We start from the raw sequence: 27,806 nt of genomic DNA, 5'->3' as shown, positions 1-27,806 counted from the left end.
TCAATTGGCTGTTGACGCCATCTTGTGATTGGCACTGGTTGTTGCTCTCCTATTGGCTGAGACGCTTTCTCGCTACTTCCATTCTGGCTGTCGGCCCCGGTTCGCAGGATGTTGGTCTTGGTGTTAGGAGATCTGCACATCCCACATCGCTGTAACAGCTTGCCAGCAAAATTCAAGAAACTGCTCGTCCCTGGCAAGATACAACATATTCTGTGCACTGGGAATCTCTGCACCAAGGAGAGCTATGACTACCTCAAGACACTGGCTGGGGATGTCCACATCGTCAGAGGAGACTTTGATGAGAATTTAAACTATCCAGAACAAAAGGTTGTGACTGTTGGCCAGTTTAAGATCGGGTTAATCCATGGTCACCAAGTGATTCCCTGGGGTGATATGGCCAGCCTGGCTCTGTTGCAGAGGCAACTGGATGTAGATATTATGATTTCGGGACATACACAAAAATTTGAAGCGTTTGAGCATGAAAACAAGTTTTATATTAGTCCCGGGTCTGCTACAGGAGCCTACAATGCTTTAGAAAACAACATCATTCCTTCTTTTGTTCTCATGGATGTTCCCCTGCTGTGTAGCCGGCAACGTGTCCTGCAACAGCCATGCAGACACAACAGACCTACAAATGCCTCCAGTGCAGGCTTCGGCCTACACTCTGCTCCCCCTGCTGACCCTTTGCTCCAACACCGCTAGTTGGGGCTCTAGGAAGACAAGCTTGAATAGGTCCCCATCCTGGTTCCAGCACCGTTAGCAGGTTCCGGGCAGAGCCTTTGGCTTAGGTGCCTCCCTCTGGGTATCCGAGTTCCACCAACGTCAGGTGGTCCTTGGTAGTGCTTTCAGGCACGGGTACCTCCTGCTTAGTAACCGGGTTCCAGTAACGTCAGCTGGTCCTCGGTAGTTCCATTGGCTCTTGGACCTTCGGCTACCCATCCGGGTTCCAGTACCGTCAGCTGGTTCTCGGCAGTGTCTTTTGCTCTTGTACCTTCTGCTCCCCATCCTGGTTCCAGTACCGTCAGCTGGTTCCGGGTAGAGCCTTTGGCTTAGGTGCCTCCCTCTGGGTATCTGAGTTCCACCAATGTCAGGTGGTCCTTGGTAGTGCTTTCAGCACGGGTACCTCCTGCTTAGTAACCGGGTTCCAGTAACGTCAGCTGGTCCTCGGTAGTTCCATTGGCTCTTGGACCTTCGGCTACCCTTCCGGGTTCCAGTACCGTCAGCTGGTTCTCGGCAGTGTCTTTTGCTCTTGTACCTTCTGCTCCCCATCCTGGTTCCAGTACCGTCAGCTGGTTCCGGGCAGAGCCTTTGGCTTAGGTGCCTCCCTCTGGGTATCCGAGTTCCACCAACGTCAGGTGGTCCTTGGTAGTGCTTTCAGGCACGGGTACCTCCTGCTTAGTAACCGGGTTCCAGTAACGTCAGCTGGTCCTCGGTAGTTCCATTGGCTCTTGGACCTTCGGGTAGCCATCCGAGTTCCAGTTCCATCAGCTGTTTCTCGGCATTTTCTCAGCCTTCTTGTACCTTCTGCTACATTTCCAAGTTCAAGACCCTAAAGTCGACGACCTGGAAGACCACCCCTAAGATGACGACGACACCAGAGACGACAACCACTGAGATGACGACGACCCTGGAGACGATGACCCTGAAGACCACCCTGATGACGACGACCCCGGAGATGACGACCCTGGAGACGACGACGACCTGGAAGACCGAGAAGCAGAAGAACAAGAGGCTGCAGAACAAAGAGCAGAAGAACATTAAGCATAAGACTAAATATCAGAGCAAAAGATATTATCTAAATTATAAGCAGAAGAAGACTAAGCAGTGTATGGGGGTGAGTCCGTTCCTCCTCGTGGTGCCCCTGGATAAAGCCTGATGCTGCAGGCCAAACTGAACGCGGACAAATGTAACTGTTTTGTGACAGGCAGAACGGAAGGTGTAATCTTCAAACTTTTATAGATAACAACTACGGGAATGCCTGTCACAAATAAGAATATGATGAAGAAGTTGAATATGAAGAAGATAATTGTAAAATAAAAAGAATATGAACAATGTAACAAAAAAAATAATAGGTAGAAGATGAAGAAGAAGATGAATAAGGTAAAGAAGTTGATGTCAAAGAAGCTGATGATGAGGATAATGAAGAAGAAAGTGTGGGAGAAGTAAAAAAGAAGGTGAAGGGCGTGGAAGTAGTGAAACATCAATATCTGACAAAATAAAAAAAAAATTAACATAGTCAAAATCTTTCTACCGCCGAACGTCATAAAAAACAAAACAAAATCCTGCTATTCTATTAGATTGGGCTAAACCTCTGTGCCTTTAATGTCTCCGCCACCTCCCCCAATACATCCTACATTATTCTTAGTTGTTTTCCTTCATGTAGAATGAACCTACAAGTTAAGAAAGGGTTTATTTTAATTCCGATATTTTCGTCCCATTGACTTGCATTGGGATCGGGTATCGATATCGGATTAGATCCGATACTTTGACGGTATCGGCCGATACTTTCCGATACCGATACTTTCCGATATCGGAAGGTATCGCTCAACACTACTCATAATACAATATGACGTGGTGACAACTCTTTATGTACAGATTGTTCAAAAATGTTATATATTGTTTAAATTAGCATACAGGATTGAGTTAGCATAATGAGTTGTGTCAGCCATATGTGGTCTTTGTCTCCATATGAGTTCGTAGTGACATTGTTTAGATAATTCGATTAGTCATCCACACATTTTTGTTTATTTACTATTGAGATTTAATAATATGCAGTATCCATATGTCTATTAACAGTATTTTGTCTTTGGGTATTTATTTGTTTTTTTCTTACTTACCACTATTCTTTCTGGCTGCTCGTTTCTACTTCCCTGCTCCAATATGGCGGTTTTGGCCTCTAGATCTATTTTGCACATGCGCGTTTTTTTCTGCCCTGCTAGGCGCCTTTTCTGGCTGCGCGTCCGATGCTCGACTTCACAGGGCCCTGTGATTGTCGTGCGGTTGGCGTGTGCAGCGCAGGTGCTCACGGGCAGGATTATTTAATCGTCTGTATACACATCTTTCTATTGGTACTGCCGCTATGCTGGAATGGGGATTATTTATTTGTTTCTATGGTTACGGTAGTACATTTCCGGGTTGCCAGACACCATTTCTGGGACGGAATAATATAAAACTACACCTTCGGCATCTTCTCACCAAGCCCCCTGAGGAAGGTGTGCGACCGAAACGCGCGTCGGGGTGGACGCACGGACCCGGGGGAAGTTAAACACATTGCTCTCTATTAAGGAGGTAACGTATATTCCATACTTGATTTTTGTACTGGTCATCTAGCATGACCGCCATGTGGTATGTAGGGCCATGGTTTATTATGATACTCAGCACTATGCACTTATACATCTGCTAGGGATGGCGTCGCTATCTGTATGGAATATTTGCCAATTAGATTTTTGGTTTTTGTAAGCTCAGTCTTTTTTTGTAAAGCTGCTTATATATGCATGTGTTTTCTTTCCTCGGCTCCGTGCGCCTGTGGTATTTTATGTATCGGTGCGGTGTTGGTATACACCATGTGTTATTCTACCTCACCTGTTTTGTATTGTCTTTAATACTGTTTTAATAGTTAATAAAGTTTTTTGATACATTATTCTATATGGACTTTGTGGTCGTTCTCTTTGGGTCCTTGTGACCCGTGCTTTGGTCTTTAATTTATAAGGCAGCACGGTGGCTCAGTGGTTAGCACTGTTGCTTTAGAGAGGTGGGGTCCTTGGCTCAAATCCCACCAAGGACAGGAGTTTGTATGTTCTCTCCGTGCTTGTGTGGGTTTCCTCCGGTGCTCTGGTTTCCTCCCACACTCCAAAGACATACTGATAGGTTATTTCGATTTTGAGCCCCCATGGGGACAGTGATGACCATTGCTGTAAAGCACTACAGAATATGATGGTGCCATATAATTAAGCATACTAAAATAACAGACCTTAAGCTGCTAAATCAACTTGATAAATTAAAATCATTGCACGGGCCGCCACCAACGTTCTGCTGTTAATTGACCCAAGTGGTATCTATTTTAACAAAATATTAAGTGAAGGTATTGCCTGGAAGACTTGGGTGGAACATTGGGGAAGTTAAAAATAATTAATTGATCCGAATGTGGAAGGAAAATAGGGGAGAGATACTGGCTAACTTTGTATAGAGATTAAATAAGGAAGTGACCCCGGAGAACATGGTCAGGGTCGTGTTTTACAGTCCCCTGTGCAGCGATCGCCGTTATTCACTGAATATTTGTGTTCACAAAAAGAAGTCTGATTTACAATTAATCTTTTACTCCTCGGATATGATCCAACATATCAGAGAAAAGAGAAATGGGGTCACCCGAGCCCCCCGATACCTGCACCATTCCTGGGCCCTTCTGATCTGTCCCTTGGCCCTCCGCAAATCCCCATTTGTCACTCCTTAGATACAAATTATAATATATATATATGCTTTTTTCATTCTTTGCAGTTAGAGTTAGGCCGGCGTCACACTAGAGAGAAATACGGATTCCTTAAAAAATACGCCAATGAAAGTCTATGGGGGTGAGAAAAATACGGATTACACACGGACCACACGTCTGCCTTGCGAGAAATACGCACCGGTGTCCTATAGAAAAGCCGGCAATTCAGTGCGGTGTACAGTAAAATCACACTGACAGGTTAAAATAGAATAGATAAAATAAATGTCTACACATAGTATATGCAAATTGCCTCTTCTGAGAAAAAGAGGACTTAACTCTATAGCACCACCTGTTGGAAGTAGCGATCCTACAAGTCACAATCAACCCTTTAACGAGTCGTGCAATATGACTTAGGATAAAAGCCAAATCAGTATCTCAATTCGCAGACACGGTGTTTCGGGCTGTTGGCCCTCGTCAGTGCGAAGCATGAGAACTGATTTGGCTAGGTGAGAGGCTCTGGACTGGACTATACTGGACTATACTATACACATAGTATAGGTATATATATATGTGTATATATATATATATATATATATATATATATATATATATATATATATATATATATATATATATATACAGTACTGATCAAAAGTTTTGGACACACCTTCTCATTGATAGATTTTTCTATATTTTCAACTGTGAAAATTGTAAATTCACACTGAAGGCATCAAAACTATGAGTTAACACACGTGGAATTATATACTTAACAAAAAAGAGTGAAACAGCTGAAAATATGTCTTATATTCTAGGTTCTTCAAAGTAGCCACCCTTTGTTTTGATGACTGCTTTGCACACTCTTTGCCTTCAATTTTGAATAAATCCCCAACAGTGTCACCAGCAAAGCACCCCCACACCATCACATCTCCTCCTCCATGCTTCACGGTGGGAACCAGGCATGTAGAGTCCATCCGTTCACCTTTTCTGCGTCGCACAAAGACACGGTGGTTGGAACCAAAGATCTCAAATTTGGACTCATCAGACCAAAGCACAGATTTCCACTGGTCTAATGTCCTGTTATGATCCTAGTGGCAAGGATCGCAAGTTTCACTAGCTAAGTAACTAAACCGACGACCAGCTCTGGGGAAGTGGTATCTGGATTGACCGCAACCTGATCCTATCCGCAAACAACTATAGGCAGCCGTGGAACGTTACCTGAAAATCCTAGACGTCTCTTCACGGCCTGAGAAACTACCTATTCCTAGAGGGAAAGTAAAGTCCTTACTTGCCTCAGAGAAATGACCCCAAAGATATAGAAAAGCCCCCCACAAATATTAACGGTGAGTTAAGGGGAAAGCACAAACGCAGAGATGAAATAGATTTAGCAAATGAGGCCCGCTAACACTAGATAGCAGAAAATAGGAAGGGAGCTGTGCGGTCAATAGAAAACCCTAAGCAAAATATCCACGCAGAGATTGCTCGAGCCCCTGCACCAACTAACGGTCCGGGGGAAGCAACTCCGTACCCCAGAGCTTACCAGCAGCAAGAACTCACATATTAGCAAGCTGGATTAAACTCATCATACACTGAAATCATATTGCAGACTGATGAGCAAAAAATAATCAAACAGAAACTTAGCTTCTCCAGAAGAGACTGAAAACGAAGATAATCAGGGGAGATCAGAATAGCACTGAATACATCGACAGACGGCAACAAGTGGAGGTGAAGCAGAGCTAAATAGGAAACTCCCTAGTGCATAACGAGGCAGCTGATTCAGCCACAGATCCACAGGATAACAAACAAAGCCACCAGGGGGAGCCCAAAAACAAAAGTCACACAATACCACCTGTGACCACAAGAGGGAGCCCGAAAACAGAGTTCACAACAGTACCCCCCCCTTGAGGAGGGGTCACCGAACCCTCATCAAAAACCCCCAGGGCGATCAGGGTGAGCCACATGGAAGGCACGAACCAAATCAGCCGCATGAACATCAGAGGCGACAACCCAGGAATTATCCTCCTGACCATAGCCCTTCCACTTAACTAAATACTGAAGCCTCCGTCTAGAAATACGAGAATCCAAGATCTTCTCCACCACGTATTCCAATTCTCCCTCAACCAGCACAGGGGCAGGAGGCTCAACCGAAGGAACCACAGGCACAACATACCTCCGCAACAACGACCGATGGAACACATTATGAATAGCAAACGATGCTGGGAGGTCCAAACGAAATGACAGGGTTAAGGACTTCCAAAATCTTATAAGGACCGATAAACCGAGGCTTGAACTTGGGAGAGGAGACCTTCATAGGAACAAAGCGAGAAGACAACCACACCAAGTCCCCAACGCAAAGTCGGGGACCCACACAGTGACGGCGGTTGGCAAAGCGCTGAGCCTTCTCTTGTGACAGCTTCAAATTGTCCACCACATGATCCCAAATCTGATGCAACCTATCCACCACAAGATCCACTCCAGGACAGTCTGAAGGCTCCACCTGACCCGAGGAAAAACAAGGATGAAACCCCGAATTACAAAAAAAAGGCGAAACCAAAGTAGCAGAACTAGCCCGATTATTAAGGGCAAATTCGGCCAATGGCAAAAAAGCCACCCAGTCGTCCTGATCAGCAGAAACAAAACATCTTAAATAGGTTTCCAAGGTCTGATTAGTTCGCTCGGTCTGGCCATTCGTCTGAGGATGGAAGGCCGACGAAAAAGACAAATCAATGCCCATCTTAGAACAAAAGGTCCGCCAAAATCTAGACACAAACTGGGATCCTCTGTCGGAAACAATATTCTCAGGGATCCCGTGCAAACGAACCACATTTTGAAAAAACAGCGGAACCAACTCGGAGGAGGAAGGCAACTTAGGCAAGGGCACCAAATGAACCATCTTAGAAAAACGATCACACACCACCCAGATGACAGACATTCTCTGAGAGACAGGGAGATCTGAAATAAAATCCATGGAAATGTGCGTCCAAGGCCTCTTCGGGACAGGCAAAGGTAACAGCAAACCACTGGCACGAGAACAGCAAGGCTTAGCCCGAGCACAAATTCCACAAGACTGCACATAGGAACGCACATCCCGCGACAAGGAAGGCCACCAAAAGGACCTGGCCACCAAATCTCTGGTACCAAATATTCCAGGATGGCCTGTCAACACCGAAGAATGAACCTCGGAAATAACTCTGTTGGTCCATCTATCTGGGACAAAACAGTCTCTCCGGTGGACAACGGTCAGGTCTATCCGCCTGAAATTCCTGCAGCACTCGTCGCAAATCTGGGGAGATGGCAGACAAAATCACCCCTTCTCTGAGGATACCAGCCGGCTCAGAATCTCCAGGAGAGTCAGGCACAAAACTCCTAGAAAGAGCATCAGCCTTCACATTCTTCGAACCAGGCAGGTACGAGACCACGAAATCAAAACGAGAGAAAAAAAACGACCAACGAGCCTGTCTAGGATTCAGCCGCTTGGCCGACTCGAGATAAATCAGATTTTTGTGATCAGTCAAGACCACCACACGATGCTTAGCTCCCTCGAGCCAATGTCGCCACTCCTCAAATGCCCACTTCATAGCCAACAACTCCCGATTACCGACATCATAATTCCGCTCGGCAGGCGAAAACTTTCTTGAAAAGAAAGCACATGGCTTCATCACAGAGCCATCAGAGCTTCTCTGCGACAAAACAGCCCCCGCTCCAATCTCAGAAGCATCAACCTCGACCTGGAAAGGAAGAGAGATATCTGGCTGACATAAGACCGGAGCCGAGGAAAACTGGCGCTTCAGCTCCCGAAAGGCCTCCACAGCCGCAGGAGACCAATTAGTAACATCAGAACCCTTCTTGGTCAAATCCGTCAAAGGCTTAACAACACCAGAAAAATTAGCGATGAAGCGACGGTAAAAATTAGCAAAACCCAAGAACTTCTGAAGACTCTTAACAGATATAGGCTGAGTCCAGTCATGAATAGCCTGAACCTTAACTGGGTCCATCTCAATAGTAGAAGGGGAAAAAATGAAAACCAAAAAAGAAACCTTCTGGACTCCAAAAAGACATTTTGAGCCCTTCACAAATAAAGCATTGGCACGCAGGACCTGAAACACCATCCTGACCTGCTTAACATGGGACTCCCAATCATCAGAAAAAACCAGAATATCATCCAGATACACAATCATAAATTTATCCAGATACTCGCGGAAGATGTCGTGCATGAAGGACTGAAAGACAGAAGGAGCATTAGAAAGTCCAAAAGGCATCACCAAGTACTCGAAATGGCCTTCGGGCGTATTAAATGCAGTTTTCCATTCATCACCCTGCTTAATACGCACAAGGTTATACGCACCACGAAGATCTATCTTGGTGAACCAACTAGACCCCCTAATGCGAGCAAACAGATCAGATAACAATGGCAAAGGATACTGAAATTTGACCGTGATTTTATTCAGAAGGCGATAATCAATACAAGGTCTCAGGGAACCATCCTTCTTAGCCACAAAAAAGAATCCCGCACCCAGAGGGGAGGAGGAGGGGCGAATAAGTCCTTTCTCCAAAGACTCCTTTATATAACTCCGCATAACAGCATGCTCCGTCACTGACAAATTGAAAAGTCGTCCCTTAGGAAACTTACTACCAGGAATCAAATTTATAGCACAATCACAATCCCTATGAGGAGGTAGAGAACTGAGTTTGGGCTCATCAAATACATCCTGGTAGTCCGACAAAAACGCAGGGACTTCAGAAGGAGTGGATGAAGCAATTGACACCACAGGAGCGTCACCATGAATTCCCTGGCAACCCCAACTTGACACAGACATTGCTTTCCAATCCAGGACTGGATTATGAGTCGTCTGCAACCATGGCAGACCCAACACGACAACATCATGCAAATTATGCAGAACAAGAAAGCGAATCACCTCCTGATGAACAGGAGTCATGCACATGGTCACTTGCGTCCAGTACTGAGGTTTATTCATAGCCAATGGTGTAGCATCAATACCCCTTAGTGGAATAGGGAATTTTAAAGGCTCCAAAACAAAACCACAGCGCCGGGCAAATGACAAATCCATCAGGCTCAGGGCAGCACCTGAATCTACAAAAGCCATAACCGGGTAAGATGACAGGGAACAAATCAGGGTAACAGACAAAATGAACTTAGGCTGTAAAGTACCGATGGTGACAGATTTATCAATCTTTTTTGTGCGCTTAGAGCATGCTGAGATAACATGAGCTGAGTCACCACAATAAAAGCACAACCCATTTTGCCGTCTATAATTTTGCCGTTCACTTCTGGTCAGAATTCTATCACATTGCATAGACTCAGGTGTCTGTTCAGAAGACACCGCCAAATGGTGCGCAGGTTTGCGCTCCCGCAAACGCCGATCACTCTGAATGGCCAGAGTCATTGACTCATTCAGACCTGCAGGCGTAGGGAACCCCACCATGACATTCTTAATGGCTTCAGAAAGACCCTTTCTGAAATTTGCAGCCAGGGCACACTCATTCCATTGAGTAAGCACCGACCATTTCCGAAATTTCTGGCAATACACCTCTGCTTCATCTTGCCCCTGAGAGAGGGCCAACAAAGCTTTTTCAGCCTGGTTCTCAAGATTAGGTTCCTCATAGAGCAATCCAAGGGCCAGAAAAAACGCATCCACACTGAGCAATGCAGGATCCCCTGGCGCCAATGCGAAGGCCCAATCTTGAGGGTCGCCGCGCAAGAAAGAAATAATAATCTTAACTTGCTGAACGGAATCACCAGAGGAACGAGGTTTTAAAGAAAGAAACAATTTACAATTGTTCTTAAAATTAAGGAACCTAGATCTATCTCCAGAAAACAACTCCGGAATAGGTATTCTAGGCTCTGACATAGGACTGTGAACAACAAAACCCTGAATACTTTGTACCCTTGCAGCAAGATGATCTACACTGGAGGCCAAACTCTGGATATCTATGTCAGCAGCTGAACTCAGAGCCACACCAAGATTAAGAGGAGGAGAGAAGCTAGACACACAGCAGCTAGACACACGGCAGCAAAAAAAAAAAAAAAATCCTCAAGGCTTCTCTTCTCCTGCTTCTGCCATGCAATTAACACTTTATGGGCCGGCTGTACTGTTATGATCCTAGTGGCAAGGATCGCAAGTTTGACTAGCTAAGTAACTAAACCGACGACCAGCTCTGGGGAAGTGGTATCTGGATTGACCGCAACCTGATCCTATCCGCAAACAACTATAGGCAGCCGTGGAACGTTACCTGAAAATCCTAGACGTCTCTTCACGGCCTGAGAAACTACCTATTCCTAGAGGGAAAGTAAAGTCCTTACTTGCCTCAGAGAAATGACCCCAAAGATATAGAAAAGCCCCCCATAAATATTAACGGTGAGTTAAGGGGAAAGCACAAACGCAGAGATGAAATAGATTTAGCAAATGAGGCCCGCTAACACTAGATAGCAGAAAATAGGAAGGGAGCTGTGCGGTCAATAGAAAACCCTAAGCAAAATATCCACGCAGAGATTGCTCGAGCCCCCGCACCAACTAACGGTGCGGGGGAAGCAACTCCGTACCCCAGAGCTTTCCAGCAGCAAGAACTCACATATTAGCAAGCTGGATTAAACTCATCATACACTGAAATCATATTGCAGACTGATGAGCAAAAAATAATCAAACAGAAACTTAGCTTCTCCAGAAGAGACTGAAAACGAAGATAATCAGGGGAGATCAGAATAGCACTGAATACATCGACAGACGGCAACAAGTGGAGGTGAAGCAGAGCTAAATAGGAAACTCCCTAGTGCATAACGAGGCAGCTGATTCAGCCACAGATCCACAGGATAACAAACAAAGCCACCAGGGGGAGCTCAAAAACAAAAGTCACACAATACCACCTGTGACCACAAGAGGGAGCCCGAAAACAGAGTTCACAACAATGTCCATTCCTTGTGTTCTTTAGCCCAAACAAGTCTCTTCTGCTTGTTGCCTGTCCTTGCAGTGGTTTCCTAGCAGTTATTTTACCATGAAGGCCTTCTGCACAAAGTCTCCTCTTAACAGTTGTTGTAGAGATGTGTCTGCTGCTAGAACTCTGTGTGGCATTGACCTGGTCTCTAATCTGAGCTATTGTTAACCTGAGATTTCTGAGGCTGGTGATTCAGATAAACTTATCCTCAGAAGCAGAGGTAACTCTTGGTCTTCCTTTCCTGGGGCTGTCCTCCTGTGAGCCAGTTTCTTTGTAGCACTTGATGGTTTTTGCAACTGCACTTGGGGACACTTTCAAACTTTTCCCAATTTTTCGGACTGACTGACCTTCATTTCTTAAAGTAATGATGGCCACTCGTTTTTCTTTACTTAGCTGCTTTTTTCTTGCCATAATACAAATTCTAACAGTCTATTAAGTAGGACTATCAGCTGTGTATCCACCAGACTTCTGCACAACACAACTGATCGTCCCAACACCATTTTTAAGGCAAGAAATCCCACTTTTTAAACTTGACAGGTCACACCTGTGAAGTGAAAACCATACCTGGTGACTACCTCTTGAAGCTCATCAAGAGAATGCCAAGAGTGTGCAAAGCAGTCATCAAAGCAAAAGGTGGCTACTTTGAAGAACCTAGAATATAGGACATATTTTCAGTTGTCTCACACTTTTTTGTTAAGTATATAATTCCACATGTGTTAATTCATAGTTTTGATGCCTTCAGTGTGAATTTACAATTTTCATAGTCATGAAAATACGGAAAAATCTTTAAATGAGAATGTGTGTCCAATAGAGTGTGTCTAATAGAGACACATAAAGACAATAGGGGAGATAAACAATAGGGCAAGGAAGATGGTTACAACATGATTCAAAGTTGAGGTCAAGTACCTGTTGTCCAGACAGTGCGTGTGGTGTCCACCCCGAAGTGCAATTCGGTTTGAACCTTCGTCAGACTTCAAACTGGGTGGGTGCATTATATTGTGTATAGGAGAGCATCATACTTTGTAGAGGGGAGCAGTCCAGGGGGAGACTGGTAATTGATTGCCTTCAAATAAGTATTTTTTTTTTAAACTTTGTTATATTTCATCTTATTTTTTGTTGTTTTACATATTAGAAAATAAACATAAAACTCAGAAAGAATACAAACTCCAACTCATCTTAGAATTTTTCGTTGGTAACATACAAGGCAGAAAACATCTGTACTCTGTATCCCCACAACCTCTCCAGGGTAGAGAACACGTTTACTCTCCTGGAACTCATCTTAGCCCTGTCCCCTAATTATAGTAACCCAAGTCGAATTCTAGTTAAAGGGGTCGTCCAATCCAAATCGATCAGTCTGCAGTCACTGTGTTTTACTGCAGACTTATGAATCACCCCAGCACTCGCACTGGGAGTTTTGCCAGTTTTGGGGATTTGCTGGTTTCTGACTGGAGACCGAAGGGTATGTGTGTGTTACTAATGCTCCATACAGTATATGATGGTCCCCATATATTGCTCCATATATATAATGGGTCCCATGTGATGTGCCATACAGAATGGGCTCCATATAATGCTCCAGTATATGATGTGTACCATATATTGCTCCAAATGTAATGGGCCCCATATATTATTCTCCATACAGTATATGATGGGTGCCATACAATGCTTCATACATAATGGGCCCCATATAATACTCTATATAGAATGGGCTCCATCTATGGGCCCCATATATCGTTCCATATATAATGGATCCCATGTAATGCTCCAGTATATGATTGGCCCCATATAATGCTTCATACAGAATGGGCCTCATACATTGCTCCAATTCAGATGTGCCTTTATGTTCTTATTTCTCAGCAGTGGTTTTCGTCTTGAAACTCTGTCATGCAGGATATTTTTACCCAGTCTCTTCCTTATTGTGAAGTCATGAACACTGACCTTAAATGAGATAAGTGGGGCCTGCAGTTCTTTGGATGTTGTTGTGGGGTCTTTTGTGACCTCTTGGATGAGTAGTTGCTGCTCTCTTGGGGTAATTTTGGTTGGCCAGCCACTCCTGGGAAGGTTCACCACTGTTCCATGTTTTCGCCATTTGCAGATAATGGCTCTCACTGTGATTCGCTGGAGTCCCAAAGCTTTAGAAATGGCTTTATAATCTTTTCCAGACTGATAGATCTCAATTATTTTGTTTCTCATTTGCTCCAGAATTTCTTTGTATTGCAGCATGATGTCTAGATTTTGAGGAACTTTTGGTCTACTTCACTTTGTCAGGCAGGTCCTATTTAAGTGATTTCTTGATCAACAACAGGTGTGACAGTAATCAGGCCTGGGTGTGGCTAGGGAATTTGAACCCACCTTCCCAAGGATGTGATAAACTACAGTTAATTTATGTTTTAGGGGTGGGGGGGATTATCTTTGTCTAATATTTACCTTTGTTTGGAGATCTGAAACATTTAAATGTGACAAACATGCAAAAGAATAGAAAATCGAAAAGGTGCAAATTTTTTTTCACACAACTGTATATAGATACATGTATATCTATAGCTATATCTATTTATATATGAATATGCAGTGTAGATAGATATCTATCTTCCTCCCTTTTTTCTTTTCTCTCTCTCTATATATCTGTTTTGAATTATTTCTTTTTGTTAAAAAGAAAACCTTCTTTTCACACCGTCTTGTATTCCTATAGGTGATATGAACTTGAGCTATTTGATACAATTCCACATTATTGCAGTTTATAGTGAAAATGATTGTCTCCTATGAAATGATATATATACAATATAATTGTTTGTTTCCAAAATGTAAAAAGCAAACAACCCCCCCCCAGATATTTGGTTGTAGTGTGGAGGTAAAGGAGGAGCCTATCAGAATTTTTAGTTAACTATCTTGCAAAAGAGTTAAAGATGTTTAACTAAAAATTTACAAAAAGTGCACATACGGCATAAACCAGGTGACGCTCATCTTGTGGGGCTGTGAGAGCCTCGGCACTTAGAAAACTTTAAAAACGCTGATCATGCTGCTGCTCCGTTGGTAGGAGAAATTCATCGTAGATATATTTTAGAGAAGGAATGCGGGTATGCTGCGTTGCTGGCAAAGAATTCACTGGAGTCAAAGGCAAAAGGATCAATTGCAACTTACTCTTTATGCATTTCTAGGTCAAACCGACCTCTTCCTCAGGAGACCCACAATCCAAATGATTTACTGGATTTTTATGGCTCTGAACGCAGTGAATTCTTTGCCAGCATGCCCAGCACAACACACCTGCACTCCTTCTTTGAAGGATGTATAACTTATGAGATACATAGAATGTAGTGCTCGAGATTTGCGAGAGGAAACCATTGGACCATGAACCAGTAAGGATAATATATTTGGCAATGAACCATCGGATGAGTCACAACTCCAATAAATAGGCAGAGGAGGAATCAATTTTGGAAGCAAGGCAGGGTGTGATACTTGTGCATTAGAATATTAAGGGCACACATGGAGGATTTGTCTGCCCTTGCCTAGATCATCTGCCATTGTTGCATGGGCATGCAGTGACATGAGCACACCAGCTATTGAACCCATTCTACGTTTGGGCGGCGAGCATTTTTATTGTATCCAAAAATACTTTGGCACAGAAAAATAGCAAGTCAAATAAGTATATGAGATTTATTCCAAAAGATTCATGTGTTCACAGAAAAGCAAACAAGCCAACGTTTCGGCCAGTTGGGCCTTTATCAAGGTAAATCTGTGAATCGGGAAGTTAAGGATCCATATGAAAGACTCCTGTAACAGAAGGCGAATTGGTACATTTATTGGTACATTTATACAGTGTCTTCAATAAAAGGACGCCAGAGATTGTGGTGTGGCCAAGTGCTGACTCTGGTGACAATTTATTGAAGTAATGTACTACAACATCAATATAGCAGTGCGCACACACCGGCCATTGGGATAATGATGATGACCAGCGCATGTGTACTCCTATGTTGATGTTGTAGTAGAATTCTTTAATAAAATGGTGCCGGAGTCAAAACGTACACATTCCGCGATATCCGGTGCCATTTTGTTAAGACAATGTGTCTGCGAATTCACATACACAGTGTCTTCAATAAAATGGTGCCATAGTGCGGTATACGCACATCCTGACTACGACACTATGCGCATGTGCTGACTCCGGCGCCACACTGCACTGGCGCCACCCATCCCAACTTCAGACAGAAGGACGCGTCCACTGTTATATACAAGGTAAAAATGTTTACAACATTTTTTTACCATTGTCATGGTTACTGAGGATTTTGTATATATTTTAATAATAGTAATAGATTGTTCAGGACGTAAAGGCGGTCATTGTTCTCGGCAGCACGTCCTATTTACACAGGACCTTGTGCTGTCAGGAACTATGATTTTTGAGTCTGATTAAAAATAATTTCACATGACGAATGAGCATTTTGCTCTCTCATCGGGTGCTTGATTGGCATTCGGTTTGCATAGTTGGTAAATGTGTGCTCCTAGGAAGTCTCTATCACAATAATCAGCCAATATAAACTTATCTTAAGTGTTTCCATAAACTTCAAAGTGAATTGCCTAGAGAAACAATGAAAAAAGGGAATGTTCTTCACCATGCATCATCAGACACACTAAACAATTCTAGCACTGACTTTTATGTCTTCTAAGGCCATGTGCACACGTTCAGTATTTTTCGCGTTTTTTTCGCGTTTTTTCGCTATAAAAACGTGATAAAAACGCGAAAAAAACGCTTACATATGCCTCCTATTATTTTAAGTGTATTCCGCATTTTTTGTGCAAATGTAGCCTTTTTTTCCGCGAAAAAATCGCATCGCGGAAAAAAAAGCAACATGTTCATTAAAATGCGGAATTGCAGGGGATTCCGCACACCTAGGGGTCCATTGATCTGCTTACTTCCCGCACGGGGCTGTGCACACCATGCGGGAAGTAAGCAGATTATGTGCGGTTGGTACCCAGGGTGGAGGAGAGGAGACTCTCCTCCACGCACTGGGCACCATATAAGTGGTCAAAAAATAAGAATTAAAATAAAAAACAGTCCTATACTCACCCTCGATGTCTTCCCGCCTCCACTGCACGCTGCCGTTCGGTTCCTGTAGCTGGTGTGCGGCGAAAGACCTAGCCGATGATGTCACTGTCCTGTGATTGGTCGTGAGCGGTCATGTGACCGTGACGTCACGGAAGGTCCTGCGCGCACACACCAGCTATAGGAAGACGAACGGACGCCGCTGATGAGATGTCTGGGTGAGTATAACCATTTTTTTTATTTTTTTTATTATTTTTAAACATTCTATCTTTTACTATAGATGCTGCATAAGCTGCATCTATAGTAAAAAGTTGGTCACACTTGTCAAACAGTATGTTTGACAAGTGTGACCAACTTGTCAGTCAGTTTTCCAAGCGATGCTACAGATCGCTTGGAAAACTTTAGCATTCTGCAAGCTAATTACGCTTGCAGAATGCTAAAAAAACGCGAAAAAAACGGAAAAAAAACCGCAAAAAAAAAAATGCAGATTTCTTGCAGAAAATTTCCGGTTTTCTTCAGGAAATTTCTGCAAGAAATCCGCAACGTGTGCACATACCCTAAAAGATGGAAATCACACTGGTGATACAGGTGCAAATCAGTGACTATCTATTTTAAGGGATTGTCTGGGACTTTAATTTAATCGATGGCCTAATCTTAGGGTAGGTCATCAATATCTGATTGGTGAGGGTGGGACACCTGACACCCCTGCCGATCAGCTGCTCCTGGTGTCGGTGGCGGCTGTATGTGTTGACTTGCAGAGCTGCACAGCACAGCTCCATAAACGGAATAATGACAGGGGCCGGGTACTACACATCCCCCCTATTCAAATCAATATGGGGTGGATGTGCAGTATCAGGCCACGGCCACTATTACATTGCTAGGGGTCTGCAGTACAGCTCTGCAAATGAGAACATCCAGCTGCTGGCAGCACTGGGAGAAAATTCTGAACTCTAAAAAAAAAAAAAAAGATTTGGTTTGTGTCGACATTTTTAGGGGCCCATATTTTTCATTGGAACTGTGTGACAACTTGCTTTTTTTTATGAAAATCTGACATTTTTAGAACCAATTGAAGACACAGTTCCTTAGGAAGGTTCATATATAAACAACATTTTGACCCGGATGGTCGTTTTCAAGCTTGATCTTGAAAGAGACCATACTAGTCAAAACATTGCTGCTGTCAATATATGGAGGAATAAAGAACTTATACATGAAACTTCCTAAAGAGCGCTGTCATCAATTGGCTCTGTGGAATTTACATCGAGTGGATCCCTCCGGTATATTTTGACTAAGACGCTCCCTTATGCCTAACGTGTGTTGCAGACATTTTTATTGGTAGTATTTTGGAATAGATGCTGCTCTGATTGGTTTTATTGCATGTTTATGGGATATCTGCCACTTACTGGACAGCTTAAACAATTTACATTTTTTGTGTTATTTTTTTATTTATAACTAGGGATTTTTCTTCAGTCTCTAAAGAACTTGAAGTTCCTTTATTTTACTGTATAGTAAAAATCACGGTTTTATATGAATTCAGTATGTGGTTGGACTTCACAGGAAAACAAGCATGGCAGTGATGGGGCCTGCTGCTGCCATGATAACTAATGGCACCACAAAATCATGTCATGGGGGCCGTTGAGCGCCTGAATGTATACCTGTGCCAGATCACAGCAATTAAATGTCGCTAATATAATGTAACACAGTCAATATCTACTCTGTGTGGAGCAGGCCCAGCTCCTAAATCCGCTCCACAAACCCTCAGTTGCTCCATGACAAACATATCCATCATGGAGCATTTAGGGATTAATTACAATGTAGGATACAGTGGCATATGGTAACAGAGTGGTGACTGGTGTCCTCACACAGGGATAAAGAAGAAATACAGATGTTCAAAGAAGACAGCTCAGGAAAATGTTACTCATGAAGAGGCAATAAGCTTGATGGTCATGAAGTCTCTTAAAAGGCAACATGCTTGGTGGTTACACGAGTCAAGAATCTTGAATAGAGGTAGATAGCTGGAAGAAACATCACCAGTGGGCTTTCCACAAGTTGCTACCAGTCTCCCCAGAAGCTCCTCTCGCAGACTTGTGGGCCATTAATAACTCAACACCTACAATATTTCAGTTATTGTGTGTCACGGTCTCCGTTCCTGCAGCCGTGCCTGCCGCCTCCTTCTCTGCTCTCCGACATACTTACCAGCTCCGGCGAGCTCTTCCTGCAGGCTCGCGTCCTCCTTTCTCTCCTCTTCTTGACTCACTGCTGCTTCCGGGATCTCAGAGGGTGCGTGTGCACCTCTCACTCCAGCTCCCTCTGCACACCTCCTCTTTCTGATTTGCAGGCGCTCCGTACATCCACTCGGTGATCCTGGAGGATCCTGAACCGGAAGTCCTCCTGCACGCCGTGGATTTAAGGTGATTCCTTCCTCTACTCCTTGCCTGTCTGTCATTTGTACTCTTTTGACCCAGGTCCTCCTTTGTCTCTGCTCAGTCAGCCCTGTGTCTCTTTCAGCCCAGCCAAACGAGCTTTCCCACTGTTCCTAGCTATTCTTGCCTCGCCGTCCTGCTCAGTCCGTCTTGTTACCTCTCCATCCCTTCTCTGTCTAGTTTCGCCTTCCTACCCCGTTACCACTTTCCTCCCTGCTTCTCCTGTTTTTCTCGTGTCTCTACCATACCAATCCACCCTGCGTCCTGTAACCCCCAGTCTGTCCTACCCGTCACTCCTTTCTCTGGGATCTCCTACTGCTTGTCCCCAGGTGCCAGCTTCCGTGGCGATAGTCTCCCTCGGGCCTGCCCCTAACGCTCCCTATATAGGGGGTGGTCTATCTGGCTAGCTCACCCGGGGGAGGTTCGTTGCCGTGGATCTGGGGGTTCATTCTCGGAGTTCTAAGTATGCCACACTGTGTCCTGCTTAGAATACTTGGCAGGGAAATATACAATGCATAACAATAATATAAATTTTGTATACAATAGGGATCTCAACTGCAACAACCATGATTGGCTATAGCAACAGAAAAAGATATACAGTATCTTGACAGTCCAAAACATGGCTTACCTCCATCTTGTGGCCCTTCTTCCATAGCAAAAGATGATGAGGGACTTGGATGGTCCTCTAGTCTGATGAGTATTTATATTTTTCCATTTAGGATCCTGTATGTGCGCTTGCATTTTTTCTACGTCTCATTTGTGTATGAACTATACTCCAGCTGTCAGTCATTCTTAATATTTTTCAGGGATGAACCCTGATGAATATAAATAGGGTTTATACTAATTTGTCTCAAATGGGGATGCTTCAAAGTGTGGGGTAACCTTCTAGTCAAAGGGCAATCCCATCTTTCGGAAGGGGCTGTGGAAATGATATGGAATGGATAGGAATCATCTAATCCTCCTCAGAATAACTAAGAATAATTAAAAGTTCTAATTTCTTGGGAAAGTAGATTTTAATATCTGCCTGCTTGTTGCTAACCATTTGAGCAATAATTGAACTGCCACCAAATAACAAAGCACTTGAACAGGATCTGTTTATCCCGTCCTGACAGCCAAGTTTCTGTACACTACTTGGGAACGTTGCCAAAGCCTCTTGTGCTTGCATGTATAATTGCCGATCACTACTTGATAGCAATACTGACTGCCAAAGTTCCCATTAAAAAAATCTATGAAATTCAGAGTAAGCAGCCAAATGTATACTAGGCTACTTGTGAACCCAATGTGCGCTGTACTGCTGACATTTATGGGACCCCAGTGATTTCTGGCTAGTGGATAAGCATCATTTTTATGTCAGAGGAATTTATGTTTCAATGGAGAACTTATCAGATCAGCAATTCTGATTATTTATTGGAAATTTACTTCAGAGAGTTTTATCCTCTAAGAACTAACCGGAAATAAGTTCCATTTTCTATACATTGATTCCCGAGTAAGGGCTCGATAAACGTCCGTATGCAAAACTGAGAGCACAGGGACTGGACACTGAACAATGCAATTTAAAGTCGCAGCTCACATGAACATTTTTACACATGGAAGATGGTCTGCACGTAAAAACTATCACAGCATGTATTACTTTGATCAGTACTCTGGATCAGACTATCCCATTATTAGTGAATGGGTATGCAAAAATGGATGACTTACAAGTTACCATCGTTATGTCATGTATTTTTCACAGATACATTACAATTATAAAGATTGGAGACTTTTATTATTTATTAAAGGGAGCCTGTCAGGAACACACATTTAATATGCGGATTGCATATGGATGACAATACAGATGAAAAATTGTTGTTTTTATACTGGATGAAAAAGGGACGATTTAGCATACACTTATAGTAGGTAAAAAGTCATTAATACACTGCCGATTTTGCAAGTTTTCCCACCGACAAAGAAGGAATAAGTCTGTAATTTGTATTATTTTTTAAATAAATTAGTTAAAAAATGGTTTTTGAATAATTAAAATGCATTTTATTGCTTTAAATAAGTATTTGATCACCTACCACCCAGCAAGAATTCTGGCCCTCACAGACCTGCTAGTTTTTTTTAAGAGTCCCTCCTACTCTGCACTCATTACCTGTATTAATTGCACCTGTTTGAACTCGTTACTTGTATAAAAGACACCCATCCACACACTCAATCACACTCCAACCTCTCCACCATGGCCAAGACCAAAGAGCTGTCTAAGGATACCAGGGACAAAATTGTAGCCCTGCACCAGGCTGCAACAGGACAATAGGCAAGCAGCTTGGTGCGAAGGTAGAAACAGTTGGCACAATTATTATAAATTAAAAGAAACACAAGGTGACTGTCAATCTTCGGTCTGGAGCTCCATGCATGATCTCACCTTGTGGGGTAAGGATGATTTTGAGAAAGGTTATGAATCAGCAAAGAATGGGAGGACATGGTCAATGACCTGAAGTGAGCAGGGACCACAGTCTCAGACATATTACTGTTAGTAACATACTACACCATCATTGATATACACTCACCGGCCACTTTATTAGGTACACCATGCTAGTAATGGGTTGGACCCCCTTTTGCCTTCAGAACTGCCTCAATTCTTCGTGGCATAGATTCAACAAGGTGCTGGAAGCATTCCTCAGAGATTTTGGTCCATATTGACATGATGGCATCACACAGTTGCCGCAGATTTGTCGGCTGCACATCCCAAAGATGCTCCATACAAGGCAGGATGGATCCATGCTTTCATGTTGTTTACGCCAAATTCTGACCCTACCATCCGAATGTCGCAGCAGAAATCGAGACTCATCAGACCAAGCAACGTTTTTCCAATCTTCTACTGTCCAATTTCGATGAGCTTGTACAAATTGTAGCCTCAGTTTCCTGTTCTTAGCTGAAAGGAGTGGTACCCGGTGTGGTCTTCTGCTGCTGTAGCCCATCTGCCTCAAAGTTCGACGCACTGTGCGTTCAGAGATGCTCTTAGGCCTACCTTGGTTGTAACGGGTGGCGATTTGAGTCACTGTTGCCTTTCTATCAGCTCGAACCAGTCTGCCCATTCTCCTCTGACCTCTGGCATCAACAAGGCTTTTTCGCCCACAGAACTGCCGCTCACTGGATTTTTTCTCTTTTTCTGACCATTCTCTGTAAACCCTAGAGATGGTTGTGCGTGAAAATCCCAGTAGATCAGCAGTTTCTGAAATACTCAGACCAGCCCTTCTGGCACCAACAACCATGCCACGTTCAAAGGCACTCAAATCACCTTTCTTCCCCATACTGATGCTCGGTTTGAACTGCAGGAGATTGTCTTGACCATGTCTACATGCCTAAATGCACTGAGTTGCCGCCATGTGATTGGCTGATTAGAAATTAAGTGTTAACAAGAAGTTGGACAGGTGTACCTAATAAAGTGGCCGGTGAGTGTATATGGCAGCCCTCTCATATAGTATAATGCAGCTCCCCATAGAATATAATACAGCACCCCATAGAATGTAATACAGCCCACCTCCTCACAGAATATAATACAACCCCCGATGGAATGGAATGTAGCCCCCATAGAATGTAATACAGCCCCCCATAGAATGTAATATAGCACAGCCCCCATAGAATGTAATACAGCCCAGCCCCCATAGAATGTAATATAGTCCAGCCCTCATAGAATGTAATACAGCCAGCCCCCATAGAATGTAATGCAGCACAGCCCCCATAGAATGTAATACAGCTCAGCCCCCATATTATGTAATACAGCCAGCCCCCATAGAATGTAATGCAGCACAGCCCCCATAGAATGTAATACAGCTCAGCCCCCATAGAATGTAATGCAGCACAGCCCCCATAGAATGTAATGCAGCACAGCCGCCATAGAATGTAATACAGCCCCCATAGAATGTAATACAGCACAGCCGCCATATAATATAATACAGCCCCCCCAATTGCCCCACAATCCAGTTGTCACTCATTGCTATATTAAAAAAAGACAAAAAAACACTCTCCTCACCTCTCCTTGTGCCCCGCGCTGCTCCCGGTTCCGGTCTCAGCAGCTGCAGTCTGCCCGACCACACAGCAGATGCACGATGATATGACATCATTGCGCACCTGCAGTGTCAGAGAGAGGCAGAGCGGGGAATGATGGAGAGGGAGCGACAGTGGACGCTCTCTCCTCCATCATTGCATTCAACTGTACCGGCGTCATAGACGCCGTTATAGTTCAATGCGGAGCGGGCGGGCGAACGGTGGGGGGGGTGAGTCGGCGCTGACAGTAGGAGTTGGCACTGGCACAGCTGATAGCGGCAGCGGCCCACTCCTGGCACCAGCCCTTCTGGCATTTGCCAGAAGTGCCCGATGGCCAGTCCGGCCCTGATCCACTGTGTTTCCCTGGTCAAATCTGGAACTTACTTCCTCCTAGAATCTTATCAGATTAGTTTGCAGGACAGATTCCTCATGGGAATATGCTGATATTGGGAAATGAAGTTATTCTTATTGAGATACTCCAGTATAGCATCTCTTAGAAAACCCTCAAAGATGTTGTCCACAGTACAGATTAAACTTATCAGCCTGCAAATTCCAGGCTCAGATATTGTCCGCTTCTTTTTTTCAACAATAGATTTTTATGAAAGAATTATTCAAATAACCATCAGGTACATTGTAGTAATAAAAAGGAAAACAAACATTTAGTTGGGAGGAGCACAAGGGGAGGGGCTAGCATAACGTTCGGAAAGGAGTGGAGGGTAAAGGAGGGGGAAAAGGAGCGTGGAGGGTTAGTTGACTGTAAAATATGTGGCTTTTTTTTTAAGAGATGCAAAATACTGTATAGAATTAGAGTATCAGGCAGCAAAAAAAGGGGTCCACCGGCCTACAATGCACAAACTTGGAGCACACAGATATATGAGGGCTGTCACGGAAATACAACACTGGCAAATATGTGGCATTTTTATATTTTTTATGCTAAATAGTGCTGTATAGAATTAGAGTATCAGACAGCAAAAAAAAAAGGTACACTGGCCTACAATGCACAAACTTGGAGCACACAGATATATGAGGGCTGTCACGGAAATGCCACACTGGCAAAAATGTGGCCTTTTTGTAATTTTGGAAGCTAAATAGTGCTGTATAGAATTAGAGTCTCAGACAGCAAAAAAAGGAATCCACCGGCCTGCAATGCCCAAAGTTGGAGCACGCAGATATAAGAGGCCTTTTTCGGTGAATTTAAAACACAAAGAAAAAAAAAAGGGGGCACAAAGCTAGCACACACAACTATGCTACGTATGCCTGACAAACTAGGATTTTTCAACAGGCCTCAGTCTGACAAAACAGACTGTATATTTTTGGGGGGTTTGTGAATTTTTGGAAGGAAAAAAACGAAAGGTATATAGCAACGAGGCTACAGCAGCAGCAGCAGACAGTTATGAAGCTTTGGGAGGGATGCAGTGGGAGCAATGGACGCACATACAGTGCCTGCAGGTCTTGCACTGATGTGGTATGCTGTGCCCTGCCTACCTACCACTGCAATATCGGGACCCACGAATTAGCCCTAAAAAGGACTGTTGGTTTCTGAGGAGTTGTGGATGTAAGAGTTGCAGACCTACACTAACTCTAAAAACCACGATTCTGACCTTATCTCGGCACCAGCTCTCCCTACTCTCGCTGAAACAGGAACAGAATGTGGCGAGCATGGAGGCGCCAGGTCTCTTATACTCGGGGCGATGCTGTGCGGCCCAGCCAATCACTGCACGACCACAACAAAGATGGCTGCGGCATTTCATGACCTGGCAGACAATCCCTGTACCGTGATTGGGTCTCTAAAGTCTGCCAAAAACACTGGGTGGAGACACCAGTTACCGCCAAATAATCCCGGAAATGCTGGCTGCTTGCCGAGTACACCGAGCATAGCGATACTCGGGTGAGTAACGAGTAGTGGCGAGCATATTCGCTCATCACTAACTATATCACGTCTATAAATGCCAGGAGCAAAACCCTCTAAATCCACAAGCCTAAAAGAAAAACCATTAAGCAAATATATAAAACTCTCCATTCCTTTACTGACTCTTAGGAATTCTCTCTAGAAAAATAAATTAGACCCAGACCAGATCAATCTAGGAACGATCTCGGAGAAAACAAAACTGAGGGAACTCTAGCTTTAGATGAGAAAGATCCTTCCTTATTAAGGAAAAAGATCCAACGTTTTAATTTTTCCCAGTTCGTTCCCACCTAAATTAAAAACAATAAGATCAGGATGAGGAATACGAATAGCTAACTTATTGAGTTCCATAACTAAATTTATCCACTTCATTCCCCTGAAACTGTGCCAGAAAACTTGTAGAAAGGAAGAATTAAAGGACAGGTTCTCGGTATAAGACCTCTGGCTAAGCTCTCTTCTGTGCCCAGAATATAAAAGAATGTCTACCATTCCATACTACCAGGGGACCTGAAAGTGAATGTGACAATTAATAGTCAGAATGGCAGAGGATCCCCAAATCCAGGTGTGGAAAACTTGTGACATCATTCCCAAGAAGACTCATGGCTGTACTAGCTCAAACGGGCGCTTCTACTCAATACTGAGCAAAGGGTCTGAATACTTATGACCATGTGATATTTCAGTTTTTCTTTTATAGTAAATGTGTAAAAATGTCTATATTTCACGTTTTTTTTCTGTCAAGATGGGGTGCAGAGTGTACATTAATGATAAAAAATGAACTTTTTTGAATTTACCAAATGGCTGCAATGAAACAAAGAGTGAAAAATGTAAAGGGGTCTGAATACTTTCCGTGCCCACTGTATCTATCTCTATACCATATCTATCTATCTATCTATCTATCTATCTATCTATCTATCTATCTATCTATCTATCTATCTATCTATCTATCTATCGCTTTACCTTGATCAGTATCTGGTATTATTATTGAATCTGATACTTATATGTAGCAAATAATGAATAACATCTCCCATATTTTTCCATTAATCATTACTTCGCTAAATGCTCGCATGTAAAATGCCTATTTGGGTAATGATTTATAATAAAGATGGCTGACTGTATTACACTTTATATTGAGTAATAACAACATAAGCCAAAAAGTTTCAGAGAATCTAATAGTATCTCGGTGTCTGAATTATTATCGCTCAAGTATAAACTTTCAATGACTTTTCCTTTTCCTTCAAACTGCAGTTATCATGGGATCATTTATTGTCCATTTTTTTATCCAGGATGTTCGATCATTTTTAATTCTTGACTAGAAGGAGAAGGGCTCATATTCTTCACTCGTTTTGTTGTTAGCTTGACAAAGCAATTTAGAAAACAAACATGAGAGTGTGGAGCTTTGTCTTGTCTTCTAGAATGCATTGACTTTAGACTCTTCTATTAAATCTCATACACCTCAATAGACAGGCCGCCCATTTACTATATGCATCACTTGTCAAAATATCTCCGTTTAAGTGACTAAAATGTCAGTCGGCTCTTAAATGTAGAAATGCATTATATATGTACAAAGCGGTGGCATCTATAAAACATGACCACCGCCGTGCAACAAATATCATAAGTCATTTGACCTTCTTTCTTCTTGTTTCTTATTAGCAGAGACAGGCGGCAGACTGACAGCGTCTGCCTAGTCCCTGGTGCAGAGCAGAGAATTTCTTCCCTGTAAGGAATCATTTATCACCTAGTACCCAATTTGTGTGACAGAAAATGTCCTTTCCTGGGATGTTTCAGGAACATCTTTACAAATGTTCTTTCTGCCCTCTTGATTAATCTCTATTTTCTAGATCTGGAGCAAAGTTGCACTTTAGAAAAAAAAACTCCCAAAGTAATCAATATATTGAATTTCGCATTTTCCCACTAGCAGATCACATAAAATCAATACTTGTAGGAGGTAATTTCATAGAAGTGGAATTCTGTAAATTATTACCCAGATGCTGTTCTCTGCAAACAAGATATGTGGTCCCCAGAGGATGCGGAGAAAGCCTAATGGTATTAACGGATTGACAAGTATTGATACCGGACAGTAATCGCCACTAAGAAATGCTGGAATATTCAGATCCAATCCTTTGACCTCATTGTTGCCCAATGCCGAGGCTTTTATATTGTGTTTTCAGCTGTGTGCTATAGGCAGGGGGGACATGCTTGGATTAAAAATGAGCTCTCTCGCTGTGTTTGAAGTATTTTGTTCTCCGGAGGCAGATTCTCCAAGCCCAGGACTGGAAGAATGCAGCAAACAACAGTGAATCCAAATTAAGACGACGGTATGGAATGAAATCAGGTCCCATAATTTGCTGCCCATTAATTTACAAGTTAGTACCTCTTCTTGCCACCTTAATTCTGGAAAGTAAAAATTACTGACTTTAATTAGATTGCACGTAGATAGTACTTACCACATTAATGCGCTAGCAATATTTTTCACCCTATATTTTTTTTTTAAATGTTTTTTTGCTTTTGGAGCTAGATTTACTGTACATATCATAGATGAGTGCAGTGTTTGTGTTTCTTCACAAACGGAGATCAGAATTTACTGGATGATTGGGGCTCATTCATTCTTATGAGAAATTAATGCTCTTGAAAATGGGGAGTAATGCCAGAGCTTGATCCTGAACACAGTATTAGGACAATTGCAGATGACCGTAGTTTTCTCATCCAAGATAATCAGGATGTTGAGTGTCAGCATGGTGTGATCTGACTTTTTTGGATGAGGAAAAGATGGAGAAAAAAATTGTCCATCTTCTCCATTCTCTAAGTTTGCGGAAATATTAAATATGCAAATACATATATGAAAAAAAAGCTTCATGAGACAAAAAACACCCCTGGTGGTATATTCCTATATGAGATTGGAATTTAATGAAAAACTGTCTGCGCTACAAAGTATGAACATATGCGGTATTTATCCCTTGAGATACCATCCACACTAATCCCAAATAGATGTACAAATGCCTACTTACTGCAAATTGTAATTAAAATATTGATCACACATAGTAAGATGCAATA

The 27,806-nt window shown here is 43.0% G+C and overlaps 1 pseudogene; it reads left to right on the top strand.

Annotated features, from left to right (window-relative positions):
* Nucleotides 1-9: 9 nt before the first annotated feature.
* On the top strand, nucleotides 10-26,475 carry LOC143799950 (vacuolar protein sorting-associated protein 29 pseudogene; annotated as a pseudogene).
* The last annotated feature ends 1,331 nt before the right edge of the window (nucleotides 26,476-27,806 follow it).

Source organism: Ranitomeya variabilis, chromosome 1 (assembly GCF_051348905.1).
Source record: "Ranitomeya variabilis isolate aRanVar5 chromosome 1, aRanVar5.hap1, whole genome shotgun sequence".
In the NCBI taxonomy this organism is placed as follows: domain Eukaryota; kingdom Metazoa; phylum Chordata; class Amphibia; order Anura; family Dendrobatidae; genus Ranitomeya; species Ranitomeya variabilis.
The sequence above is the reverse complement of the archived record's forward strand: the minus strand, read 5'-3'. Positions and strand labels throughout refer to the sequence as shown.